The 27962-nt window shown below is 39.8% G+C and overlaps 1 protein-coding gene across 4 annotated transcripts in view; it reads right to left on the bottom strand.

Annotated features, from left to right (window-relative positions):
* The window catches only part of IGSF11 (immunoglobulin superfamily member 11), a 134589-nt gene that overhangs the window by 42026 nt on the left and 64601 nt on the right, over positions 1-27962 (bottom strand). Inside the window, exon 1 of one of the 4 annotated variants that reach the window (XM_059164015.1) lies at positions 18856-18927. The exons of the other annotated variants lie outside the window; for them this stretch is intronic. The gene's annotated coding sequence lies outside the window, so the exon portion shown is untranslated. Of the gene's footprint in view, positions 1-18855; positions 18928-27962 lie in introns of those variants that run through there. 4 annotated transcript variants of the gene reach the window in all.

Here is a 27962-nt window from a genome sequence, read left to right as displayed (position 1 = left end):
AGAATGCAGACTAACTCAAACTTCTATAGCTTTCTAGAGGGACTGTGAAGTGGCACAGATCTTTGGGGATATTTTCACAGTTTCTAATGAGGGCAGCTCTCTATCTGGTATTCAACATGGCAACAACATTATGCCCCAAAGCTATATACTCTTCTGCAGCTATCCATGGGGCCTAGCACAGAGCCTGTTTCTCACACTGTCCTCTTCCAAAGCATGGTCACACCTACATGCAGATGACTGGAGAGCCAAAGTCCAAGCTACACAAGAGGCTGGAAATTTGAGTTTACACTTCAAATAGTGGGAAGAGGACTCGTAACGTGAGAATTTCTCCAAATATAGGACTACTATTCAAAATATGATGGCCGGACATTAACAGGACAAATAGCAAGTGAAAACATTAAAAGCTGTTTCTTTCGTTCATCTCCCCTTCCCCTTTTGAGCCTATCTTTGTCAAGCCCTCTCTCATTACTTCCCTCACAGGCTTCTGCAAGGTGGAAAGCTGAAACTACCAAAGACAATAGGCTTCCTGTCTCTAGTGAAAGCCTGCGCTCAGGGAGGAGCTCAGACGGCCCCCCTCTGCACTTGCAGAAAGGAGAAAGAGGGCTCCTGGGAAGGGCATGGAAGCTGGCCAAGTTCCTGGAGAAGAGGGCCAAAGGAAACAGCAGTGCTTCAAAGAGGATGGCTGCTCTGGACACCAGGGCTCTGTGATTCTAAGACTCCTTCTGTTCTATGAGGCCCAGAAGCTGCAGGGCAAGACTTCAAAGGATCCTGGAGGCTCCAACATGGGGAATGTAGTAGTTACTCCATGGAAGACCAGAGGGCTCCCCCAGTGTTTTGGTTCTGTAAGAGATCTTGCTGTGTGTGGATGGGGGAGCCCCAATAACAACCGATATTAAATTTCTTGACACAATGGTAAGAAGAATCTCAGATTTGTATTCAACTGGAAATAGATGGGAATCTTGCATGATACCACTACACCAGCGGCGCTGTTTCAACTGGAAATAGATGGACAGAACTTATAAACCTCTGTGGGTCCTAGGAATGATAAGTATAATTTTAAAATAAATCTAATGCCCTAAGGATAATATGAAGGACTTTAAAAAAAAAAAATCTCTGTACTTTCAAATTCAGAAACCCCTGTTCAGAGACAGGGCAAGGGCATGGGGAGAGAAAACTGACATTCCGTGGGCTATGTTTTCAGTGTTTCAGGACTGCCATTTATTATAGGGGAAACCCTCTGGCCAAATCTCAACTTCATTGACTAGCCATTTTTAGGGAGAAAAAAATAAAAATTCCTTGCTGTTTAGTTTTCTGAAGAACTTCTGAATACCAGGTTTTTAACCTGACAATGACTAAGGTAGGAAGAATGTACCTGTCTTCCCCAGCTTCAGTTTGGCTTTGTTTTCTAAAGAAATTACAGAGTAGTTTATGTTCTGGTAGGCCTTTCTGGCGTCACGACACTATAGGTGAATGCCAGTATCAGTATGGTTAGCAGACTGAAGATTCACACTGGGAAATACTAACTAGAGCTTCCAGATGGCAAAAGGCCAAACAAATGGCCTCTACTATTAAATACAGCCATGTACTCTCCACTTCACCACCTGGCTGCACACAGCCCCACTCAGCACTAACGAGCAAGCGCCAGTTGTTTAATGAAGCATTCATGTGATCAAAGAGGCTGAATCAACAAGTAGAGATATTTATGAATAAATAAAGCCATCTGAAGCCATCAGGAAGGATGTTATATTCCGAAACCAATTACATTCTTTAAAAAAAAAAATGGCTTTACTGAAATATTTTATTCTCATTCACCAATAACACTGCCTCCTTCCAAAACTAAATACTATTTTTTAAAAATGTCTTGATCTTGTGACTTTGTCATTACCAGTTTAACTTTTAACTAGTTTAAAGCATTCTACAGTGTATACATTCTTCAGCGTCTACAGGACGAAAAAGAAAGGATCTGGAATAGGGAAAGAGGATCAACAAAATGAAAGGACAACCTCCTGAATGGGAGAAAATATTTGTAAATCACGTACCTGATAAGGAGCTAACATCCAAAATATATAATGAACTCATACCACTCAAGAGCAAAAACACAAGCAATTCAATTTAAAAATGGACAGGAGCAACTGGGTGGGTCAGTTGGTTAAGCGTCCGACTTCTGGTTTCAGCTCAGGTCGTGGTCTCAGGGTTATGGGATGGAGCCCCACATCAGGCTCTGCACTCAGCATGGAATCTTCTCAAGACTCTCTCTCCCTCTGCCTCTTCTTCCACTTGTGTTCTCTCCCTCCACCATCCCTCCCTCTAAAATAAATAAATATTTTTTTAAAAAATGGGCAGAGGATCTAATAGACATTTTTCCAAAGAAAGAAGAAGACCAACAGGTACATGAAAAGATGTTCACCATCACTGATAGTGGGAAATGCAAGTCAAAACCATAAGGAGAGGGGCACCTGGGTGGTTCAGTCATTAAGCGTCTGCCTTCAGCTCAAGTCACAATCCCAGAATCCTGGAATTAAGCCCTACCTCAGGCTCCCTGCTTGGTGGAGAGCCTGTTTCTCCCTCTTGCTCTGCCTGCTTCTCTGTCTACTTATACTCTCTCTCTGTCAAATAAATAAATAAAATTAAAAAAAAATAAAACAAGGAGATATTACCTCACATCTGTTAGAATGGCTATTACCATGAAGACAAATAATAAGTGTTGGCCAAGATGCTGGGGGGTGGGAAGGAAACACTTGTGCATTGCAGGTGGGAATGTAAATTGGTGCAGCCACGTGGAAAATAGTATGGAGTTTCCTCAAAAAAATTAGAAATAGGGTGCCTGGGTGGCTCAGTGGGTTAGGCCGCTGCCTTCAGCTCAGGTCATGATCTCAGGGTCCTGGGATCGAGTTCCGCATTGGGCTCTCTGCTCAGCAGGGAGCCTGCTTCCCTCTCTCTCTATCTGCCTGCCTCTCTTTCTACTTGTGATCTCTCTCTGTCAAATAAATAAATAAAATCTTAAAAAGAAATTAGAAATGATCTAGCAATTTCACTTCTATGTATTTATCCAAGGAAAATGAAAACACTAATTTGAAAAGATATGTGCAGCCCCATGTTCACAGTAGCATTGCTTGTAAGAGCCAAGACATGGAAACAAATGTCCATCAAACAATGAATGGACAAATGAATCAAACAAAGAAAAAGTGGTGTGTGTGTGTGTGTGTGTGTGTGTAATGGAATATTATTTGGCCATAAAAAAGAATTATATCTTGGGGTGTCTGAGTGGTTCCATCAGTTGACCATCCAACTCTTGGTTTTGGCTCAGGTCATGATCTTGGGGTAGTGATATAGAGCCCTGCATCAGGCTCTGTGCTGGGCACAGAATCTGCTTGGAGTTCTTTCCCTCTCCCTCTGCACCATTTGTGCTCTCTTTCTCTCTAAAGTATGTAGATAGATACATAGGTAGATAGATACACACATAAATACACAGATATAGATAAATACAGACAGATAGAAAGAATGAAATCTTGCCATTTGGACAACATACATGGACCCTGAGAACACCATGCTAAGTTAAATAAGTCAGAAAGAAAAAGATAAATACCATATGATCTCATCTATATGTGGAAATTAAAAACAAACAAAAAATTGAGCTCATGGATGTAGAGGACAGACTGGTGATTACCTGAGGTGGTGGGGACAAGAGAGGAGTAGATGAGCAGAATGGATGAAAAGGGTGACAGAAGGCACAAATTTCCAGTTATAAAATGAATGTCATGGGGTTGTAATATACAGCATGGTGACTACAGTTAATAATATTGTACTGCATATTTGAAACAATGAGAGTGAATTTTGGAAGTTCTCATCTCTAGAAAAAAAAATCACAACTATATGTGGTAAGAGATATTAACTGGACTCACTCTGGTGATCATTTGGCAATACACAAATATCCAAACATGACATTGTACACCTGAAACTAATATAATGTTATGTCAATTACACTTCAATTTTTAAAAATGTGGAAATAGGAAGTTTGTTAGCTATTCTGTTAGAAGCTCTTACTAATCTGAGAGAGCAGAGAGATAATAGGGCCTCATAATTATACACTGACCCAATGCTCTGGAGTACGTTCCATGACCTTCCAAACTCTGCTTAACCTGGTCTCTGCCTGTCTCTCTAGTCAATCTTACATGACTTCCTTCCATAGTGGACTTTCCCAGGTCTGAGAATACACTGGGCTCTCCTGGATTGATAGCTGTTTCTCCAGCTTAAATTTCTCTCCCCTGTTAGACCCACATGCCCTTCTAATTCCTACCTATCCTTTAGATTTCAAAATTTCCCTGATCCAAAACAGGTTACATTTCTCCTTTACATGCCTCCACATACTTCCTTTAAACTGTGATAAGACTTTATAGTCTCTTGGCATAGGTCTTTTTCACCAGATTCTAAGTATGCCCAGGCCCCTGCACACAATGACCATAATGCAGTAAATGTCCAGTATGTACTGGATAATATTCATCAAGAATTTATGTACCAAATGTACTTCTAAGCACTCTCTTTTAGTTTAGTAACAAACACGACTGGAAAGTGATATGATCATTAGTCATATTTTATATATGAGGACACCAAGGCCCAGGTGTTAAAAAAAAAAATGTTCCTACATAAAACTGGGATTCAAACCAATGTCCAGCCTGACCCAGGGCCTTGCGAACATTTACCCTATACAGCTTCCTAATTATAGTGGAAAGGGCTCAGGACTTGGAATCCAGAGGCCACTACTTACTACTTGTGTAATCTTGTGTAAACTTGTGCACACTACCTAAACCCTTGGATCTTTTGTATTTTGGCATTTTTATAGAAATAATAAAAACATCTACCTCCCAAGATTGTTGAAGATGTATACATTCATATTGCATGGAGCACTGGGTGTTATACGTAAATAAGGAATCCCAGAACGCTACATCAAAAACTAATGATGTACTGTATGGTAACTAACATAACATAATAAAAATAATAATAGAAAAATTTTTACTGAATGAAAGCAAATAAAGAACTATACATGTATACATTCAATGCCTGGCAAAAAGGAAGTTTTTAAAGAAGAGTAATTAAATCTGATCTCAGGAAAATAACCCCAAACAGTACTAAATAAGAAACAGAGAAGAGAAGAAAGCAATTAGTATGTATTCACCTACATTCCTATAATTGTGCCAGTGGCAGGAAACTTCTCAGGAAAATTATGGTCATACACTTATTTTGATGCATACCCACAGCTCTGAGTTTTTAAAAAATTATTGAGACCTCTATGGAGTTCAGCATATGTTTAAGTTAAGAGAAAGCTTTAGGTATGTGGGTGAGTACATGTCTATACTCTCCACGCCCCCACCATGTAAAAGGCCAAAAGACAAAGCAGAAGCGAAATTCAAAATGAAATGTGACAGAAAAATATAAAAGAAACATTAGAAAACAAATAACTGATAAGAAGTGAAAATATAAATCTAAATGACACCAAAGATAGTACAGGAAGAATAAGCAAGAGAAGAATGGGGACCATAATGGGGATAGAAGGCCCTGTATTGTTGACAGCATCTGATCCACCGATTAACGTTATCTCTAAGCAGATTAACCAAATCCCAACTGTTCTACAGCAGGTCCTTTCTCTAAGCTTTTCCTCCCTCCTAGCAGCAAATAAAGAAGACAAATTTTAAACACACAAAGAAAACAAAAGGAAAAAACCCACTCCCACAAACCAGAAATGTTCTGAGTTGACGATCACCTGAGTACGTCTACATCTTTCCTTCCGTTCTGTGCCCACACTAAGATGATAAAGTGACAAAGCTGAAAATCAAAAAAGGAGAATCAGCTCCTCCCGTATGTTTTAAATAGCGCATCAAGCCGCCCTCCCTTCAGCGCGCCACTGCTGTAGGGAGACTGTCACATGAGGGGGGAGCGAGTAAAGAGATGCTGGTTGGGGCGGGGGGCGGGGGGGCAGCGGGGAGGACTATTATTTCCATCCCAGACGCAGGATGACTTTTAACCTTCTGATGCTTGTCCCTACCATAACCTTCTCCATAGCAACCATCGAACTGCAGTGGCAAGAAACAGAAGGGAAGATTAAAAAAATATACATGTCATACATATACTCACTTAAATATAAGTCCTGCAAAATTGAACTCAGTAATGTTTTTTTAATCACATATTCCTCTGAAATCTTATATTGCTGTTGAAGACTAACTCACTAAAAACCAGAATGAAACAAGCATAGTACACTTATTTTTCTATAACACTAACATTTGTTAACAATTATATAGCACTTTACAATAGATTCAATGTACCTTTTGAAGCCTACCAGATTTCACAGTGTTTGCTGCAGAAGAACTCTTTACAATGGTAATGTTACAAGATTACAACCTTGTGCCCATTGTATGTTATACTTCTGGGGAAAAGTTTAAAACTAGAAAGGGCCATTCCACACACAAGGAATCTTCTACCAGGTAAAAGCAGCAAGAAAGGACGACAGTCTCTTTTCAGATACTATTTACCCTAGTTTTTGGTCACTGTTCCCCTGTTTTTGCTTAACTTTGATGTGTAACTACAGGATCAACAAATATGCATAAAACGTACATTTCCAAATGAAGAGTTTCAGCAACCAGACAGGCATGAGGGAGCACAGTTTCATGAGGAAAGCACAGTACCCCACAGCACTGCTTTACAGAAAGGAAAAGTGGCTCTTAGGTTTCAGATGGCCATGACATCAGATGAATGAGTATTCCCCGCCAAGACCCGCTCTTGTGAGGGAACAAGTATTACAGATACCACTGTTTCTGTTCCTAACATCTGGGTGCCTAGTCATTACCTCAGAAGGCGCTAAACACCTGTTGGAAGCTTACACCAGAAGTCAGAAGGCCTCCCCAGTGGGCAATTTTGCGATGTTCACTGCTGAATTATTTATTACATATTATGGTGGCCTCAGTTCTCTTATTAAATGGTGAAATGTGGGGCGCCTCGGTGGCTCAATGGGTTAAAGCCTCTGCCTTCAGCTCAGGTCATGATCCCAGGGTCCTGGGATTGAGCCCCGCATCGGGCTCTCTGCTCAGCGGGGAGCCTGCTTCCTCCTCTCTCTGCCTGCCTCTCTGTCTACCTATGATCTCTGTCTGTCAAATAAATAAAATCTTTTTAAAAATAAATAAATAAATAAATGGTGAAATGTTGTTATGGCCTGAATTTGTTTATTTACATCTAGTAATTTGAAGTCACATGAAGATACGTTTTTATGGCTCCCTTTATTAAAACACGGAAACAACAGGCAATAAGGAATATGGGTACAATGGGTTTTTAAGTGGAGGAGAAATGGGGAAAAACATTTTGATAACAAGTATATTGTTAATAACTTAATGAAAAAGACTATACTTCTTTTCAGAAATGGGAAGGGAAGTGAGGCCGGAGTACTGGTGTGTGTGTGTGTAGTGGGCAGTGGAGGACAGGTGGGAAGACAGAAGGAAGAAGCAATGGCTGGGGGCGGGGGCTGGGGAGCACTGAGACTCTCACTGTTTGCTTCTGCCTCAGTCCACAGGCTTATATGTGCTCAGGTCTACTGGATTTTACATTCTTTAATCCAGGCAGCTTAACAAAGGCCAGGCCAGGGTAAGAGGGACAAACATAAGTGACATAGTTTCTACCCTCACGGAACCAATAATCTAATGGAAATAGAGCTTTTAATCAATTAAACACAATGGTGATAAATGTTATGCAAGAGATACCCACTTCTACTTCTCTCAGGGTGAAGTCTAGACTGTGAAGTTTGTCTTTAATTTGAGAGGATTTCTCTAATACATTTGGTTACTTCTGATACCGCTGACCTGTCAACAGACAGGTGAGTCTTCCTCAAGTCTCAGGGAAAATAACATGGAGTTCAGGCTAGCTAGCAGTCTGTGACTGAGCGACTGGGCTCAGGGGGCGAATGGACGAGGCACGTCTGATCTAGAGCCCCAGGGCTCTGTTATCTGAAGGGGTGGAGGGTCTGTTTCTCCCATTTGCCTATGAGTTTTTCCAAAATGGTCTCAGGTTCAGAGAGTATATCAGTTGAGTTTTGATCAAACTGATGTTCAGAAGAAGCCCAGACGACTGGTAGAGGGATGTTTTCTTTGGCACAAGAAAAAATGGTAATGAACTGGAGACAACAGGCAGGACAGATAGAACTTTCCACATAGCAGCAACTTTTGTGCAAAATATTAGCAGCTTCCCACAAGAGTCTAACTGATGGTCCCAAAATGAAACTTACCCAGCCCCACTCTAGCCACAATGAAAACAAAAGCTGTGAATGATAAAATATGTGTTTCCAGTAATTTCTGAGTTAAAGGGCTTTGAAAAGTGTAAAGCACTATCAGATTTAAGGTATAACAACTTGTACAGTATCAATAATGTGTTCCTTCCAAATGACTTTTAAAGTTCAATCCTTTTCTCCTCTCCCCAAATATCTTCCAACTGGAGACCAGAAGCAGCAGGAACCATAGACTCTGACTACTGTTCTTTGTACAATGCAGGCCATCCCATGTCCTGATCCCCAGAAGGCCACTCTCTCAGCACCCTGTGGACTAGAGAGAGAAAATCTCATAACATTCTGATTTATTCTCTTCAGACAATTAATTCCATGGCTCTTCAAAGCTGTCTGTAGTTTTCAGACTCAGCCACATGAAAAGAGACTACTAGGTGCAAAATGGCTTCCAAAGAATAAACTACCAACTTCAGAGGCATCCAACAAATATTATCTATATCTATATCTACATACAATCTGAGACTTTGGCAACAAAATCAGCTACCCACACTGGACATCAATGAGAGAACAGCATTAATAAAGTCTTAATGAAGAAAGCAGCTGTTGAGCTGTTGAGTTGAGAACAATAAGATAACCACATTACCCATGATTTTCAAAGGGTTAAGTTTTTTTTTATATATTTCCATTTTTTCCCCCAAAAGAAGAAGTGAGAGGTCACAGGTCTGTTCTCTTTATCCCAGTTTCCTAATGAAAATATCCTCAAAGTAACAATCTGCTTCCCTCACCTCCCCTTATCTGTTAAAGCCAGATTCCAGTGGGGACCACCACCTCATCTTCTACAGAAATGATCAATAAAGAGGAAGATGACATTGAAGACAGAGGTTTAAACTATCCAGAAATGGGAGTAATGCACTCCTCAGTTACGAGGACTCTCCCACACTATTAATGACCATTCTAACACTACATCTCAAGGTATATGTATATGCATGTAAAACACACAGAAATGACTGAAGATGAGATTGAATCAGATAAGCAGCTCAATTTAAAATTCACTAGTTGTTCTACTTAAAATAAACATTTCCTACTTTTGATTAGGAGCTGGCAGGAATAGTCTCTCCAGATGCTCACATACCAGTATCTAATGGCAAGCACTATTAGACAAAGCTCTATCTCTGCTGGCTCTGTAATGGAGATGCGACTATGGTCTGAAAATACATGCGTGCGTGAGCACACACACACCCAATTCAGTAAATATCTATGAGTTTTGACAAAAAGTAAAGTGATACCCTCGATCCAATCCAGTAGTCAGGTGGTGCATTTAGTGACTTAGCTTCCAAATAAAATAGTGATCTACAACAAGTTTCTGTTTTATAAACCAAAGCTTTAAGGGGGGGAGGGGAGGCATTTAAACTGTATAGATCTTACCTTATTTACAAGCTTTCATTTACAAGTTGTATTTGGCTTAGGGTACCCTACAATCAGTATTTCTACCTATAGTAAGCTTCCTGGGGCGCCTGGGTGGCTCAGTGGGTTAAGCTGCTGCCTTCGGCTCAGGTCATGATCTCAGGGTCCTGGGATCGAGTCCCGCATCGGGCTCTCTGCTCTGCAGGGAGCCTGCTTCCCTCTCTCTCTCTCTCTCTCTCTCTGCCTGCCTCTCCATCTACTTGTGATTTCTCTCTGTCAAATAAATAAATAAATAAATAATTTTTTAAAAAAAAGAATTAGAAGTAAAAGTATGATTGTAGTGAAAACATCATCTGATAATTATATAAATGAAGCATAACACACTGTTAAAGCATATACCACTGAATGAGTTTGATGGCATTACTGAAATAGGATAAGAAAGTTGCCCAATGTTCCCAAACCAATCAACGTAATACATCACATTAATAAAAGAAAGATGAATAACTATATGGTCCTTTACATAGATGCAGAAAAACCATGTGACAAGGTACATCCATTCAAGACAAAAATCCTGAACACAGGGGCGCCTGGGTGGCTCAGTAGGTTAAAGCCTCTGTCTTTGGCTCAGGTTATGATCCCAGGGTCCCGGGATCGAACCCCACATCGGGCTCTCTGCTCAGCAGGGAGCCTGTTTCCCCCACCCCCCTGCCTATCTCTCTGCCTACTTGTGATCTCTGTCAAATAAATAAATAAAAATCTTTAAAAAAAAAAATCCTGAACACAGCAGGATTAGAGGGACCATATCTCAACATTATAATGGCCACATATAAAAAACCCACAGCTAACATCACACTCAATGGAGGAAAACTGAGAACTTTTCCCCTATGGTCAGGAACAAAACAGACATGTCCTCTCTCCCCCCTGTTATTTAGCACAGTTCTGGAAGTCCTAGCCTCAGCAATCAGGAAACAAAAAGAAATAAAAGTCATCCAAACCAGCAAGGCAGAAGTCAAACTTTCACTATTTGCAGTTGACATGATACTCTATATAGAAACATCCCCCCCCAAAATTGCTAGAACTGATACATGACTTCAGTAAAGTCACAGGATACAAAATCAATATACAGAAATCTGTTTCATTTCCAGGGATGTCCGGATGGCTTAGTCAGTGGAGCATGGGACTCTTGATCCTGGTGTGAGTTTGAGCTCCACACTGGGTGTAGAGATTAATTAAAAAATATATAATCCTCAGAAAAAAGAAATCTGCTCTATTTCCATATACTAGTAATGAAGCAGCAGAAAGAAAAATCAAGGACTCAATCCTTCTTACAACTGCACCAAAAACCCTAAGATACCTAGGAATAAACCTAACCAAAGAGGTTAGGAGTTCCCTCAACTCTTTAGCAGAAGACTTGGTGGCATACAAAGGGCACATTTCTATTCAGCTCAGGAGAGTAGAGCTGTTGAGGTGCTGGAGACACTACAGGCTGAGATATAGCACAGGACCATAGGCTTGGGGCCCATGAGAGTCTCTATATCCAGGAGATCTCAGTATCTAATGGCAAACAGAGTGGTGCCCACAAAGGCAGATTACATCAAAGGTCTACAACAAACTGTGGTCATTATGGGTGATCCAAAGACGATAGGAGGCATGAGAGGAAGTTGCTAAAGCCTCTGGAAAAAAAAAAAAAAAAAAGAATCTTAGGGAGGGAAGAGGGACACCCATGGAAGTGCTACTGTATTACAATTTGGATAGATGTTAGAGCCTTGTGTTGTATAGAGTCCCATTAGAGAGAGGCTGGTTTGCAAGTCATAGCATAAACCAGGGTAAGTAAAATTCATCAACGTAAAATATGCTGTCTCTCAAAGCTAAAAAGACCTGAAAGACTGAGCCCATTTTAACATCTGTGGGTGCTAAAAGGGTCATCAGCTGTTTCTCGACATTGTTAGGGACAGAGTGGCTCCCAGCTTGTCAAACAATTCTCAGTAATTTAACAAAGGTAGCAAGGCCCTCCTCTGTGTGTGGGGCAATGGTACATGTCCTTTGTGAACATTATTAGTATGTCCTGAGTGAGTCTGTTATGGGAGTCTCCCTGGAGAAGGTGTCACCAGTATGATGTCACTCTTGTGCTTCTGGAGAAAGCTGGATCTGATTAAGATCTTGCCTAGAAAGACTGGATGCAATAGTAGGACTATTGAGATACTCCATGAATAGCTGTGTAGAGGCATACCATTTCCCTTCAAAGATATAGGCAAACTGCACCCAAAAGGCTGTTGAAATAGGCTTTGAACAGAACATCTCAGCAAAATCTGTGACTTAAGTACTACCAGTTGCTGATTAGATGGTGTCAGCAATTTCAATAATATTGGGAAGTGCCCTTAATGGGTAAGATTATTGCATGAAATTTATGGTAATCCACTCCTTGGCACTATTCTTTCTTTCCAAGTTTAAGAACAGGTCAAATTGTCCTGTTAAATGCAGAAGGAGTAGAAATAATTACCCCTTTTCTATAAAAGTCTTATATATGGGTTTTAATTCTTAAAGGCTCTATTTCAATTTACATTGTGCAATATTAACTCTTTTAATCATGGGATAGGGAGGCGGTCAAGGGAGTCCTATTTTTCCAAGCCTATTGTAAGTGCCAAAGATGTAGTTTAATTTATTACCCACTGGGACAGAACACCTATGCCGATTATGGGGTATTTTAGGGCAATAAATGCTATGAACATAGGAAATTTTATCAGACAATAGTTTAAATGGTTAAAATACGGCATTCCTATTCTCTGTTTTATATTTGATACTTACTTTGTTGAGTGTAGGGCTAACTTATTAAAATGTAGTAGGATCCCCATGTACAGGATAACCTTGTTTAAATTTATTCGGATACTCAGGTATAACTATAATCTGAGCCCTAGTGTCAATTAAGAAAGGCCACAGAGATACAGTTCAGCTGATGTTAAAGTCAGAACCCATGTAGTAGAAGTACAAAAGTCAGTAAGTGCCTTTTCATCTTTTTGTTACATCAATTCTTCTAGGACACTTTGGCTTTCCAATTGAGTCAAACTGTAGACCTCTAATTCAGTACTTTGTTACCTCTCCCTATGGACATATCAAAGCATTTGTTTGTTGGGAGTTTTTTGGAGGTTACTACCTATACTTCAGGGAGAAGTATATCTCTCTATCCTGCTTATATTTATAAATTTCTTTCTCCAGGGGGTCTCAAATAAGTATCATTAGGGCTAGGGGCCTCCCCCATGGCAATGATGGCTTAACTGGGTCAGCTCTGAATGAACCCCTGGCTTTGCCACAAAGTGCCATTGGTGTTTTTCTCTATAATCTTGAAATATTTGGGATGCAGTTAAACTAGTACTTAAAGGGACATTTATAGCTCTAAATGCTTATATGAGAAATTTATGTAATAAAGCAAATAAAATTTATAAGTTATTACTGTATCAGCTCATTCTTTACGACCTTTATATATAAGTTCTATGATTACACACTATTTTCTCTAACAACTAAGGAAAGTGAGACACAGAGGATGAAATAATTTGCCGACTTACTGCTAATAAATGCTGGAGCCAAATTTTGAATACAAAAAGCCTGGTTCCAGAACCCACGCATGTACTTCATCACCAGGATCTCCACTGCTTGCAGGCTAACTTTCATCTTCCAATCATCACTACCCTCACAAGCAACATATTTCAAACATAAGTTCTTCAAAGTAATTACTAGTCTCCTGCTCACCCTTGTTTTAAGGGGTGAAATGAGCTACTACTTCTAAACAACAGCCAATTACTAGCAAAGGTTACAGGCTAAAATAAAGAGACAGCTTTTTTTTTTTTTTTTTTTTACTGTTGTGAGCAAGGGTCAAAGAACCAGCATTCCTCTCTTTATCTCCAAGAAAAAACATCAATCTCTAAATTTTCTTATCTTTCCTATTCCCTTGGAGCTACTGAGCCTGTTACATATTTCCACTTTGACTAGGAAGACATTAACAGAACAAGCTGCACACCCCCTCCTCCAAATTCAAAGGTGCTGAAATCCAAAACGAGAAATTCAGAAGAAAAAGGAAAACCTAAACTTAACACTACTTATTCTTTAAATCATATATTTTCTTGTATTTCTTAGAATCACAGACATTGCTGCCACGGTCTCTATAATAATTCACAGAAGACCTTTAAAAAACTCAAAGTCACACTCAAGGAAGGGTTAAAGTTCACAGTTAACATTGCCAATAATGAATGCCACTGTTGTTCCTTTATAAAGGAGAAAGAGAAATAAATCAAAGTTGGCAAATGTGGCAGGGAACCAGAACCCAGAAACCATCATAATTACCATGACTGTGGCCACCATTCATGCTTTAGAGGGAGACACAAGGCAGAATGTGGGCCTGTTTCGTGAATAAATTTAGTAGTTTCAGCTCTCCCTTTCCCTACTTTATCATGATGTACTCCGAGATGACTTATATGAGGACTGTGGCCAGGAATCTTCTGGTCATGCATTTCATTTGTCTCCAACTTTCCTTAGTCATTGGGAAAAAACAAAGATGAATTTAGAAGCAGCAAGATAAAGAAAACCATTACAAGGGGATACATGCAAATTCACTACAGTAAAATCAAGAAATACAAACATCTGGTCATTATGACTGCTTCTGCCACTGGAATGAATTAAAAATGAAGAACACTATATTTAATTGCAGGGAGTAAAAAGCTCAGATAATGACAAGTTCAGCCAGTGACCTGAAGGATTAATGAGTATATTTTATAATAGATGTTCTTCAACACATAATTATCATGAAAGGCATTATTATTATAATAAAATAAAATAGAAATGTAGATGAACGAGGAAGAGATATTTTATTAAGGGCAAATTTTGTCCTTAGCATTGAGTTAAGTGTTACGAGGAACACAAAAAAAGCAAATGTGACTGCATTAACAGAAGTTGTCATCCTATTTCATACATTCTGAAAGCTAATGCCCTCTTGGCTCCCAGCAATTTTACTTCTGCTGGATGCTATGGACTACAGAGGCACCTGCAGATTATGTGTGCAGGAGACAAATTGTTTTACCAATAAATAAAGTTGGACACACCAAATTTCACCAGATGTTAAAGAATGCACTCTGGAGGAGCTGCCTGGATCAGGCCTGAAGTACAGACAGCCTCCCAGACCTTCAGCATACATAGATTGTTCTCTAAACAGGGATCCACTTTTGATGTTCTCTGCCAAGAACCGCAGGCCACAGGTCTTTGCTTATAGAAGACCTAAGCCAACAAGAAAGATTCCTGATTTAGATTGGATGTGAGAGAAGGATGAACCTGCTATGGCTTAACTCAAAGGGAAAGACTATGTATGACTAGTCTGAATCCTGAGTGAGACCTGGACAGGAAGGAGGATAATCAAACAGCAAGGAGGCAGGACCATACTCCAGATAGAGGAAAGAGCACTAATTCCCTCTGAGAAACATGTCAAGAATTAATCCTGATGGAACAATAGGTAAGAAGTAACATCCTGGGATAACATGGCCATGCAAAGTTACTAGCACCGTCATTCTTAGATGGTTGTCTTTGTTGAATTCACAGGAAAGCAAGTCCCATGAAGAGTGAAAAGTGTCTCCTCAAAGAGAACAGAGAATAGGTGTCCTAAATTTTTAGGAGAGTGAGGTTGAGGAAGCCCTGATGGGTAGATAAAATAGCTGGGGGGTGAGGAGGTATGCGTGTGTGTGTTTTAATTGTTGCTGCTGTTATTAATAACAAATGTGTGAAATGAAAATGTGATATTCAGGTAATGTAGCCCAATCCTTTGTCAAGTCTCCCAAAGGATCACTGAAATTAAAACTGTCTGATATCTAGTACTTTGAAAATGTACTAGAAAGGTATGGCCTAGTCATACCATTTCAAGGAATCTACCTATTCCAAGGAAACAAATAAGGAAGCAAAGGTTTACAGGAGACAGTCTCAGAGGTGCTAGTCCACTGTCTTCCCAGGGCTGGCCTCACTGAAATAAACCCACTTCTCTCCTCTCTCTGCCTTTGGATCTTGCCAACAGCAAGTAGCTGAACCTGATGTGTGGGACCCTGAGAGCGGGTGTTCTTAGCAGCCCAGTGCATGAGCTACACCAGGATTCAAACTCAGGGAACGGCCTGCTACTGAGTCACAAGTGCTGCATGTAAGTCCTGGAAGCTGTGTACAAGTTCTCGAACCTCCACAAACCACATTTTCTTACCTACAAAATGTGGAAGATAGGACCTGCCTCTACACTTGGAGATTCCTTTCTAAGAAACTCAACTTTGCAGTGATTTAGGCCTTCTTCTGAAGAGAGGAGCCTCTTAATGAGTGACAAAGAACCACCAGACACTTATTTGGAGGATGAGACCCATGTTGATCCAAAGACATTTAATCTGAATTTCATGGGGCCTGTTCCCAAAAGAAGTCATACAGATGTTCTGTGCTGCATAATCTCCATACCGTTCATTACTGGCTATAGTCTTTGAGGACTTGTTGCCTGGATACATGGCAATCCAGGAGAATGGCCTAGCCTACAGATAGCAAAGACAACTTTTATGGCCAAAAGTTCTCACCAAATGAAAACAAAGCCATTTTGTTTCACTTTAACTTATCCAACTGCACCAGTCCCTCTGCGGTGGCAGAACTATAGTGCCCTACCACACATATCTGTGTCTCCAAGTGCCCAGAAAAAATTTAATATACGTGGAAACACAATTTACATATAGTTACATATAGAACAAACAAGAACTACTGGATATACCACAGCAAGTTCCGCAGGTCTACTTTTGTTAAGCCTGCAAAGACTCTCACACAAGTTTTTACTGAATGATGATTGTCCAACTGTGATTTTTCCAAGCAAACCATTTCTCCAAAGATGTCTCCCTGACTTCTTTAATAAAAATGGCATTTTGACAGTAGGAAATAAGACACTTGAAGATGGAAGTGGAAGGACGAGAAATGCTGTAGAACTCAGGGCAGCTACAAATCATATTGATAAAATCCTAGATGCAAAAGCAATTGGAATGAAAATAAATGAAGATGAAGCAACAAGTTGGTATTGGATTCTCAATGGCCTAACTATCACCATACTCTTTAGCTGGTTGTTAGTGATACTCCTAAGATTCATAACTGGATTCCTCTTCTGGCTTTTCAAGGTGGGTGTTATTGGTATTTTAAGTTACAGAATATGGCACTGTTAAAAGGAATACAGCAATCTTCAGGGATGGCCAAATTCTTACTTAACCATGTATGACATCTCCCGACTGATTTAAACTGATTTAAACATGTACTTTCAAATGCAACAATCATGGTTGGCATTTAGTGAGTGGATTTTAAAAACCATTTTTGTTAAAGTTATAATAATGGAAGAGAATCGTTTTTGTTTAAAGGAAATCTTGGGTGCATGTTATGTTTCAACTACAAGAAAAAATAAAATCAATCTAGTTTCTTACTTGAACTGAAAAAAAATAAAGGAAACCTTGGACTATTGTAAACTGTTAAATATACTCATCACTAATGTCATTAAAGTAAATGTATCTATGATCTTACTAGTTACAGTAAATGGAAAAGTCGCTGGGGGAATTTAAGAAAATATTACTTGAGGGGCGCCTGGGTGGCTCAGTGGTTGAGCCGCTGCCTTCCGCTCGGGTCATGATCCCAGGGTCCTGGGATCGAGCCCCGCATTGGGCTCTCTGCTCGGCAGGGAGCCTGCTTCCTCCTCTCTCTCTGCCTGCCTCTCTGCCTACTTACCATCTCTGTCTGTCAAATAAATAAATAAAATCTTTAAAAAAAAAAAAAGAAAAAGAAAAAGAAAATATTACTTGACAGTGATCTCCTGCTGTTTGCCTTCAACTTAAAATACTTTGTATATGAATGTTTACAGCTATTAACTTCATATCCAAGAAAGGTGCTTTAAAAGGAAAAAAAAGTTTAATTTTTCATGCCCATTTTGAAAACACACCAAAAAAGATACCAGTGTGGCTCAGTCAGTTATCCATCGGACTCTTGGTTTCAGCTCAGGTCATGATCTCAAGGTTGTGAGATAGAGCCCCATGTAGGGCTCCATGCTTAGTGGGGAGTCTGCTTGAGAATAGAAGGAGAGATAAAGAGCTTCCAGGACAAACAGAGACTAAAAGAATTTATGATAACAAAACCAGCCCTGCTAGAAATATTAAAGGGCTAATAATAAATGAAGAGAGAATCCAAAAGTAATACAGACCAGAAAGGAATAGAGACAATACACAGAAACAGTGATTTTAGAGGTACTACAATGGCACTAAATTCTTAACTTTCAATAGTTACCCTGATTGTAAACGGGCTAAATGCCCCCAGTCAAAAGATACCAGGTATCAGATTGGATTAAAAGGCAAGACCCATCCATATGCCATCTATAAGAGACTCATTTGAGACCTGAAGATACCTCCAGCTTGAAAGTGAGGATGTGGGTAACAATTTATCATGTTAATGGGCATCAGAAGAAAGCTGGGGTAGCAAACCTCACATCAGACAAATTAGATTTTAAAGCAAAGACTGCAGTAAGAGATAAAGAGGGACACTGTAACATACTTAAAAGGGCCCATCCAGCAAGAATATCTAACAATTATAAATATTTATACTCCTAATTTGGGAGCACTCAATTATGTAAATGAATTAATAACCAAATTAAAGAAATACACTGATAATACTACAAATACATTGGTAATAGTAGGGGGCTTCAACAGCCCACTCACAGCAATGGACAGATCATATAAGCCAAAGATCAACAAGGAAACAAAGGCTTTGAATGACATATAGGATCAGATGGACATCACAGATATATATAGAGCATTCCATCCTAAAGCAATAAAATACACATTTTTCTCAAATGCACATTGAACATTCTCCAGAAGAGATCACATACTGGGTCATAAATCAGGTCTACCTAGGTACCAAAAGATTGGAATTATTCCCTGCCTATTTTCAGACCACAATGCTTTGAAACTTGAACTCAATCACAAGAGGAAAATTTGGAAGGAACTTAAACATTTGTAGGTCAAAGAACATCCTACTAAAGAATGAATGGGTCAACCAGGAAATTAAAGAATTAAAATGCAAACTGGTATAGCCACTCTGGAAAACAGTATGAAATTTCCTCAAATTATAAGTAGAGATACCCTTACAACCCAGAAATTACACTACTAGATAGTTACCACAAAGATTTAGTGATCTGAAGGGGCACCTGCATCCCAAAGTTCATAGGAACAATATCCACAATAGCCACACTGTGAAAAGAGCACAGATGTCCATCAACAGATGAATGGATAAAGAAGATGTGGTATATATATACAATGGAATATTACTCGGCCATCAGAAAGGATGAATACTTACCATTTATATTGATATGGATGGAACTGGAGGGTAGTATGTTGAGTGAATAAATCAGTGAGAGAAAGACTATTAACACATGGTTTCACTCATAATGTGGAATATAAGGAACAGTGCAGAGAACCATAGGGGGATGTAGGGAAAACTGAATAGCAAGTCATCAAAGAGGGAGAAAAACCAGGAGAGACTCTTAACTATAGGAAATAAACAAGGGTTGCTGGAGGGGTGGTGGGTGGCAGGATAGGGTAATTGGGTGATGGGCATCAAGGAAGGCATGCAATGTGATGAGCACTGGGTGTTATACACAACTGATGAATTATTAAACACTACATCTGAAACTAATGATGTACTAAATGTTGGTTAACGGAGTTTAAATAAAAATAAATTTTAAAAACCTTTAAAAAAAAACCACACACACATACAAAAACCCACAATTTTTCATGGTAAGACTTTAAACTGTTAACAGGAATTGGAATAAAAGTCACAAAATAAATTTACATTTTTGAAAAAACGTGCAAAGATTTACAAAGAATTATGTATATTACGGGATTACTTAAAATGGTGATTTTTAAAAAATTTATTTGACAGAGAGAGGCACAGTGAGAGAGAGAACACAAGCAGGGCGAGTAGGAGTGGGAGAGGGAGAAGCAGACCCCCTGTTGAGCAGGGATCCAGATGTGGCACTCGATCCCAGAACCCTGTGATCATAACCTGAGCTGAAGGCAGATGCTTAACAACTGAGCCACCCAGGAGTCCCTAAAATGGTGATATTTTTAAAACAACCTAGATGTCCAACAACAGAGAAATGATTCATCAACAAACTCTTCACAGCTTTTTTTTTTTTTTTAATTAAAAACACATTTAGGGGGCACCTGCGTGGCTCAGTAGGTTAAGCATCTGACTCTTGATTTTGGCTCAGGTCACGATCTCAGGATGCTGGGAAACAGACCCACATCAGGCTCCACACTAAGTGTGCAGTCTGTTTCTCCCTCTGTTCCTCCCCCTGCTCGTGCTCTTGCTCTCTCTCAAATAAATAAATAAAATCCATTTTTAAAAATTTTTAAAAAAACATCTTTAGGGAAAAGGGGAGATGATCCTTTGTGATATTAGGTGACAAAAAGCAAAATATAAAATTCCAAAAATGTACTGTATCAAATATTTACATGTAAAATGTATACCATAAGGCTGTGTCATATGCATGTATATCTAATAAAGAAATTATTAGTTTTTGCTCACTGATTAATTTCTATTTTTAATAGCATTTCTTCCTCCTAGCTACAAAGCATATAATTTATCTCAGACAATTTAAGGGGAAAAAACATAAAAATAGAAAAAGAAAATAAAAATCACATGTAAAGTTACCACTCAGAAATAAATACTGTTGGTGTACATTATTTCTGAATTTTTTTCCCATGCATTTATCATATTACTCCTATTGTCACAGGGTGACATTACAAATCTATTTTTGGCAAGGGTAAAATAACCCTTTTATGTGGTAAATAACACAGATTTATTTTCGAAACATTCAGTTGGGCAAAGAAAATGCAGCCTCTTTCATTTCTATAGCTGATTTAATCACCCTCAGGAGCCCCATCAGCAATATTTCAATCTCTTCTAGTTTACACAAGGCTTCAGCTTAAACATTTACCTATTCAAAATCTGACCTGCCAGAACTGCCGGCTTATGACATGATCGCTCCAGAAGACTGAGTGTCTTTAGGACAGTCTCTGGGAGCTCTCTGCCATCCCATTCCCACCTTTATCCAGGAAGAGTAAGGGAGACGATACAGGATGGGGCTCACGAGATCCCTATGACCCAGACATCGTTCCCTGGACATCCCTGCTCTTGTCAGCTACAGTGGCTCTCTTCCTTGGACTGGTTCCTGTTGAGCTGTGGCTGGTCCTAGGCTTCGTGGGGCCTGCTTGCTGGCACCCCTCCCGGCCTGTGGTCCCAGACAGCTGCCTCTGGCCATGAAGTCCTCCACACACAGACCTCTGGGCTCCCATACAGAGCTTCTGCAGGGTCACAGGCTCCTTCACGCTTCCACACCATCCTCGATTCTCAAAACTCACTGTACTGTCCACTAAAAAAAGAGTCAAGATTACTATATATAAATGATACCTCAAAAAAAAAAAAAGCTATATATTTAAAATGATAAAGTGATAAAGGCAGATTTGCCCAAAATACTAAAAGGAGAAGTCTCCAAAATAGTGAATTAACCATATCATGAAGAAGTCAGAGGAAAAACAAAAACAAAAAACAAAAAGAAAAAAGAAAAAAAGAAAAAAAAAAAAACCTCCATAAACAAAAAAGAAATTTTAAAAATTATTCTTAGGCTCCTAGCTTGAGGTAAATGTGTGAATGGCAGGACCCAGTGGTATGGTAAGGGCATAGGGCTGAATCTGACAAAATGGGGTGTGCTGTTTACATCATCAACTTAAAAATAAGAGTAAAGCAGACTAAAATCCAGTTGGCTTCTTGTTACCATGAACCAGCAATTCTAAACAATGTCACTGATAAATTATTCCCCGAAAAAAAAAAAAAAATGTGTTGGTCTAAATTCTAAACAAGTGCAACAGTGACTATTAAGGTTTAGTAATAGATACGTAAACTTAGAGTTGGCACATTTTTTTTTTAATTTCTTAACCTTTAATAAGCATGGGTATTCTACTTGGAAGTTATTTCACAGAAATCATAAATTACAAGTGATTCACATTTATGGAATCTAGGATCTGGCCTCCAATTCGTGTTTGTCTGCAAGGACTGGGGCTCACTTCCCGTGAACTTCTGTCTCCAACTACACAGTCCTGGGTTTGAAGAGTAGATTCTCCATAAACTGAATGAGCATAGTGGTTGCAACAGAAGAAACATGCCTGAATCATTTCAGCTCTCATTTCAGCCCTTGTGAGGTTCACTCTTTTGGAAGTGCTTCTTCACATGTTTTCCCCTCCTCTTCTCATTACATCCACTCTCATTACATCCACTCACTTATTACATCCACTCAATTACATCACTCTAAGTTACAAGTTTTTCCTTTTTGTATTGTAACATTGATTTATTTTGTTACTGGTTTGATTATATGTACACAATTTCAGTAAGAAAAATTTATCTTCTGGTCATGACTACTATTTCTTTCATTTCATGATTATTACCGACAACAGTTTTCTCAAATAGGAAAGGGGGGTGTTTCTCCAGTTGTCTAGTACTCTGGGTAAGCCATTGGTGGGACCATTTACTAAAATAGGAAATACAGGTGGAGGAAATGCCTGGGAAAAAATGATTTGGACTCAATTATAAACAATGAGTTTGAAGGTTCCGAAGGACAAGCAGATAAAAATGCCCAGTAGGCAGCTGGAAATGCAGGAAAAGAGCAAGCTCTACAAGACACAGAAAAGTGGGCCAGTGAAATCATGAAACTGAACAGAAGATCAGTCAAGTACAACACAAAAATTAAAAGCCAGAACTTCTACCTCACACCAGTCAGAATAGCTAAAATTAACAAGTCAGGAAATGACAGATGCTGGCGAGGATGCGGAGAAAGGGGAACCCTCCTACACTGTTGGTAGGAATGCAAGCTGGTGCAACCACTCTGGAAAGCAGCATGGAGGTTCCTCAAAAAGTTGAAAATAGAGCTACCCTATGACCCAGCAATTGCACTACTGGGTATTTACCCTAAAGATACAAATGTAGTGATCCGAAGCGGCACGTACACCCGAATGTTTATAGCAGCAATGTCCACAATAGCCAAACTATGGAAAAATCCTAGATGTCCATCAGCAGAGGAATGGGTAAAGAAGATGTGGTATATATACACAATGTAATACTATGCAGCCATCAAAAGAAATGAAATCTTGCCATTTGCGATGACATGGATGGAACTAGAGGTATCCTGTTTAGTGAAATGAGTCAACCAGAGAAAGACAACTATCATATGATCTCCCTGATATGAGGAAGTGGTGATGCAATATGGGGGGGCTTTGGGGGTAGGAGAAGAATAAATGAAACAAGATGGGATCGGGAGGGAGACAAACCATAAGAGACTCCTAATCTCACAAAACAAACTGAGGGTGGCCAGGGGAAAGGGGGTAGGGAGAGGCGGTGGGGTTATGGACATTGAAGAGGGTGTGTGCTATGGTGAGTGCTGTGAAGTATGTAAACCTGGTGATTCACAGGCCTGTACCCCTGGGGCTAATAATATATTATATGTTAATTTAAAAAATTAAAAATTAAAAAAAAAAAGCCAGAACATCATGGTACTGCCACATTTAGGGGTAGACAGAGGAAAGGGCACTAGGGAAAGAGAGCGAGAAGGAGTGACTGCTGAGAGAAGACAAGTACCAAGAGTGAGCGGGAAGAATAAATAAGCATAGGTAGAAAAAACTATGAAGTCAATTTGCAAGTTTAAGTCAATTTATTATGAAACCTGGAAGCCAATGTGCCTGCATTTGGCAATCAGGAGGTGTTCAGTGATCTTTATAAAAGCAGTTCCCACTCTGGCCTCTTTGCTGAAACTTAAATCTGCATAATTACCATGCCACATACCCAACTCTAGGTGAGCCAGTGTGGGACCCCCAGGGCTTCGGGGACCTATACAAGGAGGCCCCTGGCTATCACACACCAGGATTATCTGAGGCATCTGTTTAAAATTGCTGATTCAAAGACCCTACTGCAGACATTCAAATCAGAATCTCAGGAGGTAAAAAAAAACAAGGCGAGGTGTCTTGAATGAGCTCCCCAGATCGTTCTAATACAGGCTTACATTTGAGGACCCCTGGTCTACATGCTCTTCATTACTCAGTCTACCTCTGCCATTCTATAGTACAATAGTTTCTCTCTATCTGAAAACAGGATGCTTAAGCAAAGATTGTTAAAATCCACCCAGAAGTCAGACATTACCTGATAAACATACACTAACCAGAAGTACTCAGCGCACAGATAAGATTTTTGCTTTTCATTGACATGAATCCATTGTGGTTATGTGGTCCCATCATTCTGACAACAATCACTCTGTGGAGGAAGTGCTCCAGCCGTGTAGGAGGACTATGTCTGAACGTAGTAGCTAGGACACCCCTAGAGATGGGGACTGGGGGAAGGGAAGCTACGTAAAATGAGATCGAAAAAGAAACAGTTCTGCTTGGTGGTATTGAGGTGCTAAAAAAGTCATGCATGCTAAAAGCGCTACATTACTATTACTAGATACCTTCCAAATATTCCACGTTACCATCTTTCATTTGGGTGGAGGGGGGAAAAAGCTGTATTTTTGTTCATCTATAGATAGAAATAAAGAGTCAACGGTTTCATCATAAACAGAGAGAGAGAATCAATGTTTTTCCCCGTAGGGAGTCTACAATTTTAATTAATATTCCCTAATTGATATTGACTTTAATTGACTGGTGACAGTCTTATGATGGGCCTCCCGCCAAGCTTCCCGGGTCAGGAGTATGCTGAACTCCATTATGCACAGAAACCTTTTGTTTTCAGTGCTGACGAGGGCAACACTTTTTAGGTCTCAGAATACTGGAGTCAGAAAGATCCTTGAGAAACCATGTACTTCAGCCTTCCATATACCATTTACTAAAATCACACTAACACCTCCCCAGCCCCCACCCAGAGCCTAAATGGTCTGCTCATTTCACTTGAGTTCCTCTGGTTATTTCCTCTTGAGTCATCTGTAGCATCCTAAACATGGGATTATCTTGGGAAAGATGGTCATGGGGTATCATTAAATGGGGTAACATTCTGGGTTAGCATGTTTGCTCTGGTATTTTTAAATAAAACAGCAAGAAAGTGGAGGAGAAGTTAAAAAGCTAGATGTGTTGTATCTATGATTGTGTATTAACCACAGTGTTCCATAAACAGTTACTGCACGTGTGTGTGTGTGCGCGCACACACACACAGATAATGAGTACAAGTCAGAAGGCTGAAGAATAGACAGAACTAAGGAGGAAAGGAAGGAGGTCAAGGTAGAAGGTGTCCCACCAGTATGTCACAGGCTGTAGAGAGGCCTTGAAAACACTAGCTTAAGGTACATACACACATTAGAGCAGATACACAAATTACTGGCAGGAAGAAAAGCAGGGCAAGGGGAGGAGGTGCAAATGCAAAGAAAGACATTTTAAACTTTTAAGTAGCTAGTAGGGTATTGTGGTTTTTTGTTTGTTTGTTTTGGTTTTTTTTTTTAAGCCTCTGAGCATATGGGCTCTTTCATAGTAATCTAACCTATTTTAACTGCAAACAAGATCACTTTAAATCATGTCAAATAAAAATATAATCCACTTTATGAGGGTTTATAGAAGAGATTACACAAACTCATTCTTGTGTTTGAAATTCTTCATAAAAAAAAACGTTTCCTTAGGGGCGCCTGGGTGGCTCAGTCGTTAAGTGTCTGCCTTTGGCTCAGGTCATGATTCTGGGGTCCTGGGACTGAGTCCCAAATTGGGCTCCCTGCTCGGCAGGAAGCCTGCTTCTCCCTATCCCACTCTCCCTGCTTGTGTTCCCTCTCTCAATGTCTCTCTCGCTCTCTCTCCCTCTCTCTGTCAAATAAATAAATAAAAAATTTTTAAAATGTTTCCTTACAGTCTACCCACTGGTAGGAAGCCTGCTTCCTTACAGTCTACCCACTGGTAGGAAGCCTGCTTCTCCCTATCCCACTCTCCCTGCTTGTGTTCCCTCTCTCAATGTCTCTCTCGCTCTCTCTCCCTCTCTCTGTCAAATAAATAAATAAAAAATTTTTAAAATGTTTCCTTACAGCTAACCTCAGAATATAGTAACAATAGTTTACATGGTTCAGATTGGCAGTAAGTCATCTCCTGATATTTTCTGACCAGTAATATCAATTTGTCATAAACTTAATTTCTTTTTTTTTTTTTAAACAATTCCCATGTCCACTGTGCACAAGTAATTCCTCCACTTTTCAGAGAGGTTATGTGCCTTGTCCAGAGTGGTCAATAATTTCAAGACTAAGCCACAACAGATCTTAGATTTAAATCTTGAACCTTTTTTCTGGCAACAGAATCATTTGAAAATCTGATAAAATTCATGGACCAATTCTCTTCCCAGAAAGGCCCACATATAAACACATTTTGGTATATAATTTTCAAGGACGAAGATATCCTCAGGAAAGGAGTCTCCCATTTTGATGAATCAGTACTTCTTCTAAGAAGCCAAGGCAACCCAGAGTCTAATGGGACCCCATTCCTTAGCTAAATTCAAAAACTGAAAAGGAGAGTAAGAAAATAAAAGAGGGGAAAGTAAGAGAAAAGAGAAAGAAAAGAAATGTTGAACATCTAATATGTGCCATAAATTACCAAATGAAAGAACCCCTCTCTCTTCTCATTCCTACTCTTTTTTCTTTTCTTTTTTTTTTAGGGGGGGGGGCTCAAAAATGACTCAAGGCTCATGTTCACAGCAATCTTACACAAATGAGCTTTAAAACCACACAACAACAACAACAGGAGCGCCTGGGTGGCTCAGTTGGTTAAGTACAGGACTCTTGGTATCTGCTCAGGTCATGATCTCATGGGTCATGAGACCAACTCCAAATTGAGCTCTGCAATCAGAAAGTCTGCCTGAAGATTCTCTCCTTCTGCCTCTCACCCCCATGCATGCATTTTCTCTTTCTCTCTCTCTAAATTTTTTAAATCTTTAAAAATAAATAAATAAATAAAGCACTTTCCTATTGAACTAATTGTAATTCCTTTTTTTAAAGATTTTATTTATTTATTTGAGAGACAGAGATCACAGGTAGACAGAGAAGCAGGCAGAGAGAGAGAAAGGAAGGGAAGCAGGCTCCCTGCTGAGCAGAGAGCCCGATGCAGGGCTCGATCCCAGGACCCTGAGACCATGACCTGAGCCGAAGGCAGAGGCTTAACCCACTGAGCCACCCAGGCGCCCGAAGTAATTGTAATTCTTGAGGAAAAATAGTCCCAGACTATTAGAGATCATACATAAATATGTCAGTGTTAAGTTTTAAAAGTAGCAAATCTATATGAGTTGCACTGAAAATCCAAATGTTTACTAAATAATTTTTTAAGAGACAGAAAGGATATGCCAAAACTTTAACAGCTAGGACCTCTAAGTGCTAAAGCATTGTGAATAATTTTTATTTTCTTCTTTATACTTTCCTATATCCGCTAAGATTCCTGAAAAAAGTATAGATGTTGTTTAGAATGAAAGCACCCAGGAACATGTTACTGCATAGCAACAGAAGCGTCATTTTAGAGAGATGGAAGAAAGATGAGGAAAGGCCAACTCACTTTATCCTCAGCCGCTGAGGGGAGGAGCTGTGGGTGTAGAAAAGTTTGCAACAGAAGATTAAGGAAGGGGAAGAAGAAGGTCACAGAAAGGATAATAAAATAGAAAAGTAAGAGGAATTTCATGGACAGAACTGCAGTAGTAGCCAATCCAAGAAACAAGTATGATACAAATATAACCTGAACCCATTTCAGCGCACCAAAACACTATCTCCTTTTTTACACAAAATGCAGCATGAGTAATACAAAAGCAGTATCAGAAGCCTCCCCTCTTGGTAAATTTTACCTCTCCAAGCCCCATGTTCAAGCTCATCGTGATCTTCCCCAAACAACATCCACAAGCTGAGGGACTGCTATGTGGTTGTGCGGGCTGTCTTCCACCCTTCCTGATTCTGGTGGACACACCCCCGCATCACCAGCCTGGGTAGCAGCCAAACCAGGACAATTCTCGCACTCCCTGATCACGGGTGGTCCAGCAGGGCGGCGATACAGTGAGCTTCCTGTCACGTGGTCCACCATCTGATGCAGGACCCTGAGAACCACCACCAGTCTGGTCACTGATTCAAAGCATGGAGCAGAAATGGCACCATTGGGGCTTTTCCAACAACAAATGGAGCAACTCGAAGAGGGCTGGTCTTAAAACTAGTGAACTATAAAGGGCTGGAAGGCAGGGGCCAGGG

This window comes from Mustela lutreola, chromosome 2, assembly GCF_030435805.1.
Source record: "Mustela lutreola isolate mMusLut2 chromosome 2, mMusLut2.pri, whole genome shotgun sequence".
In the NCBI taxonomy this organism is placed as follows: Eukaryota; Metazoa; Chordata; class Mammalia; order Carnivora; family Mustelidae; genus Mustela; species Mustela lutreola.
Note: the sequence above shows the minus strand (reverse complement) of the source record. Positions and strands in the feature narration are given on the sequence as shown.